This window comes from Nycticebus coucang, chromosome 2 (assembly GCF_027406575.1).
Source record: "Nycticebus coucang isolate mNycCou1 chromosome 2, mNycCou1.pri, whole genome shotgun sequence".
In the NCBI taxonomy this organism is placed as follows: Eukaryota; Metazoa; Chordata; class Mammalia; order Primates; family Lorisidae; genus Nycticebus; species Nycticebus coucang.
This window is the reverse complement of record NC_069781.1, coordinates 86240664-86244779: the sequence shown is the minus strand read 5'-3', so window position 1 is coordinate 86244779 and position 4116 is coordinate 86240664. Positions and strand designations below refer to the sequence as shown.

General features: G+C 46.3%; 1 pseudogene; it reads right to left on the bottom strand.

Moving 5' to 3' along the window:
- Window positions 1-881: 881 nt before the first annotated feature.
- Window positions 882-2611, bottom strand: LOC128568678 (C-terminal-binding protein 2-like; annotated as a pseudogene).
- Window positions 2612-4116: the final 1505 nt, after the last annotated feature.

Genomic DNA, 4116 nt, shown 5'->3' with positions numbered 1-4116 from the left:
CAAAATAGGCCATCTTTTTAAACAAAAAGGCAATGATTCACAAAAGACTATGAATAGAACATGTAACTAGTTGATACAAATCTAATAGGATTTGTTAAAATCAGTCACATCTAATACATCTGAAGTGTTCTTGTATAAAATATCACGTGAAGAAAAGACAGATATTTATCAATGTCTAAAAAAGTGGGTTTGTTCATAGACAATCTGACAAGTTACCATAAATGTTTCCTGAGACATAAGGAAATGCAACATAATTCTTCTTGAACACTTTTTGTTCAAGACTTTCCACTCAATAAAATAGCTGAGGATCTGAAACTGAGAAAATATATTTGAGTACAAACAGCTTGTGAAACTTAATACTTTTTTTTTTTTTTTTTTTTTTGCATCATCAGAGGGTATTACTGAACTTACAACCAACTTGCCCGCTCAGTATGCAGTTCAGGTGTGAGACACTTCTTTGTACAGGAGCCTGTACTCTCTTCAATCCTATGCGCGCAGATGTCTTAATACAGGCAGACAGTTTCTCCCCATTTTGTAGTTTTAATCTTCCTATTAGCCAAAAGAGGTAACCAGCCCCGGTAGACCAAAGGGACTAGAGTCCCAGGATGGGGATTTTCCTCTTAATTTTTATTTTGATGTTTGGAACCCCTGATGCAACATTCTAGAGCAGGGTGCTTGGGACCTGCTATGCCCAAGGGACTGATAAAGGAAAAAGCTCTATTTATTCTTTGTGATTTGATGCACAGATGAAAAACTTAACATACAATAACAGAAGTTGGTCGTTAATAAATCACGTCCTAGTCTTTCAGTGCTTCCATGAGCAGACATCTTCAGTTTTCTAGCTCTCGTAGTTTTAACACTTCCGGCCTTGGCGTGCTCTGCTATTGCTCATTGGGGTGCTCTCGATTGTCCCCGTGTTTTGTGGGCTGGTTGGGAGAGGGCGCTGGGAAGGGTGTGCCCCTGTAGGGAGGTTGTGAGTCACTGGGATGCCCCAGGGATGATCCCTTCCATGGCTGCAGGCAGTCCTCCTGGAGCCACGTCCACGAGACCTGGTGGGTATCTGTACGTGGCACCATTGAGCTCAGGATGAATTGCTTGTTGGTCTATTCCTGACCAAGGAGCTGACGTGACAAAGAATTCCTTGTTCACACAGTTTCATAAGCTTTCTGGGATGCGGCCTGTGATTGCCCAGCCGATCTCTGTGGCAGCAGCCTCCCTCATCTCCAGTGAGGCCTGCTCACTGTACCAGGCAGTGTGGGGAGTACATTTGAGGTTTGGTGCATCCTCCAATGGACGCTGAGCAAAGCTAAAGGGCTCCGATTCGTGCACGTCGAGGGCCGCCCCTCGTATCCAGCCCTCCTTGAGGGCCTGGGCTAAGGCTTTCTCATCCACCAGGCCGCCACGGGTCGCATTCATGAGGAATGCTTCTTGCCTCATCTGCTTTATAGTAAAGTCATTGATGAGGTGGTGGTTATGTTCACTGAGATTGAAGTGCCAGGAGACGCAGTCGCTCCGATACAGCTCCGATACCGTCTGCACGCCCAGGGACCGCTCTATCCCATCCTGCAAGTAGGGGTCATAGAATGTGACGCTGAATCCAAAGGCCTTGGCTCGAACGGCAACTGCCGGCCCCGTGCGACCAAAGGCAATGAGGCCCAGCGTTTCCCTGCGGATACGTGCTACTCCCGAGACCACCTCTCGGATCTGCTCCACACTCTGTACCCGCGTGCCCTCCCGCAGCGCCTGGTACAGCCATGTGTTTCTCTGGTACAGGTGGAGAATGTGGCAGATGGTGGAATCGGCCGTCTCTTTCACTGCTGCAGACGGGATGTTGCACACAGCGATCCCGAGCTCGCTGGCAGCCTTGATGTCCACGTTGTGGTAGCCACTGCCTATCCGCACTATCACTCGCAGGGCCTTGAACTTCTCCAGGTCCTCCCTGGTGAGGGTGACGGTGTGGTACATCATGGCTCCCACGGCCTTGTTTAACACCTTCTCGTGGATCTCCTGAGTGGACTGGGCATCACAGAAGGCCTCGTGGATCTCCTGAGTGGACTGGGCATCACAGAAGGCCACGGTGGCCAGGCCCTTCAGGATCAGCATCTCCACTGTGCAGTCGCGACCATCCAGCAGTGCCACCAGGGGGCAGGGATGCAGGGGGCCGTTCATGATCTGGGGGCGGATACCTTGGCAAATTCTGTCCAAGCGCTGTCTCTTGACTTTGTGCTTATCCACAAGGGCCATTCTTTATGGAACTTTGCAACTCTCAGATTCAAATGGCAAAGCCGTCCTCTAAGAACTTAGGGGAACTCGCAGGAGTCTGCGTGCATTACGCTACTATGAACCCGATATAAATCTGTCCACAAGCTCTATAGTTCATACGGTGGGCTGTCCGTCTTTTTAAGGAAATATAGCTTCGTTGGTTCAAAACCATTTAAGGTGATGAAACCCTCTTCCCAGGCGACCGGCGTCTTCGGCGAAAGGTGCCCACCCTGGAGGTGGCAGCGGCGGCTCCCGCCCCTCCCACCCCACCCGGCGGCGGTGGCGGTGGCGGTGGCGGTGGCGGCGGCTGTGCAGGCTCCCCCTCAGCGCGGCATGGCTCCCTGTTGGGTCCCTCGCTCCACGAGCCGCCACCTGCTAATTTTTATTTTTATTATTTTTTTAGAGACAGGGCTTCACTCTGTCACCCAAGCTGGAGTGCAGTGGCATGATCACAGGTCACTGTAACATCCAACTCATGGACTCAAGCAATTTTCCCACTTCATCCTTACCAATTGCTAAGACTGCAGATCCCTGACACTATGTCAGGCTCATTTTTACTTTTTTTTTTTTTTTTTTATAGAGACAAAGTCTCAATATGTTGCCTAGGCTGGTCTGGAACTCCTACCCTCAAATAATCCTTCTGCCTCAGCCTCTCAAAGTATTGAGACTATAGGTGTGAACCACCATGCCTAGCCTGGTTTTATTTTAGTGTGAAATCTCTTGATGGTAACATGTTGACAATTTAAATACAATTTAAACAGTATTCAGGGCAACATAGCACATCCCATCTCTAAAGATAATAATAAACAGAATTCAGGATAAACACATTTCTCACAAGCTTCTGGACCTGTGGCTCACTGGTTTGTGCTCTCTGATCTGTATTGTGATTTCTGATCTTTTGTGTCTCTAAAATTTATTCAGCTCCCACTTTGTAGTTCCACATATGAAATTCTTTCAGTTTGTTTTCCAAAGTAATTTGCCATGGCCCTAAGGCTTGCTTTCTCATAATTAGACTGTAGGTACCTGGGAGTCTCACTGGGACTAAGGTCATGTTTGTATTTCACTCATTTCAATGTTGGTGGTCTAAGCAGCATTTCCATCTAGTTTGCTCTAACGTCTAAATCTTTATTATACATAAATAATTTGTTTTATTCTTCTTCTCTGGTTTCTGGATCTTTTCCCCCCTGTGTATAGATTGGTGTAGATTTTTCTTGAATAAACAATAGCTTCATAAGACACATAATCTAAAAGATAGAAATATTATACAGTGAGAGATAATTCTATTTTCTTTTTCTCCAGCCATGTAGAACCACTTCCTGGAGGCAATAACAATGTTACCAAAAGTTCAGCACTTTTCTCTGAGGCTGCATTAGAAGAGTGAATCTAAGTAGTTGGAGGAAAAGGAAAAAGGTGTTTATTAATTTTCTGGCAAATGAGGAAGATGGATAGTCCAGTCTAAAAGCCATCATCCTAAACATAAGCAGAAGTACAGAACTTTTAAAGAAACAGTTTTCAGATCTAGGCTATTGTCGTTGATTACTGTCAATGGTTCCAATTAATCCATATCTGGTGAAGACAATCCCATGACCTCTGCCAGGACCTCCCACTGTCCAGACAACCCATTCCCTCTGCTACCCCGACCTCCACCAGGTTGATTCTAGAGCCACCTCCTGTGACACAAAGAATGAAAGACCACTGGCCTAAGGCAGGGATGAAAGTTTTAGTTCCCAAAAAGAGTAGGAGAAGTTTCAAAGAGACAGAAAACACTTTTGCCATTTTTTAAAGCCATCCCCTTTGTTCTGCTCCCTTCTGTCAATTTTACCTTTCCATATCTTTTCCTTGTCATATAATTTG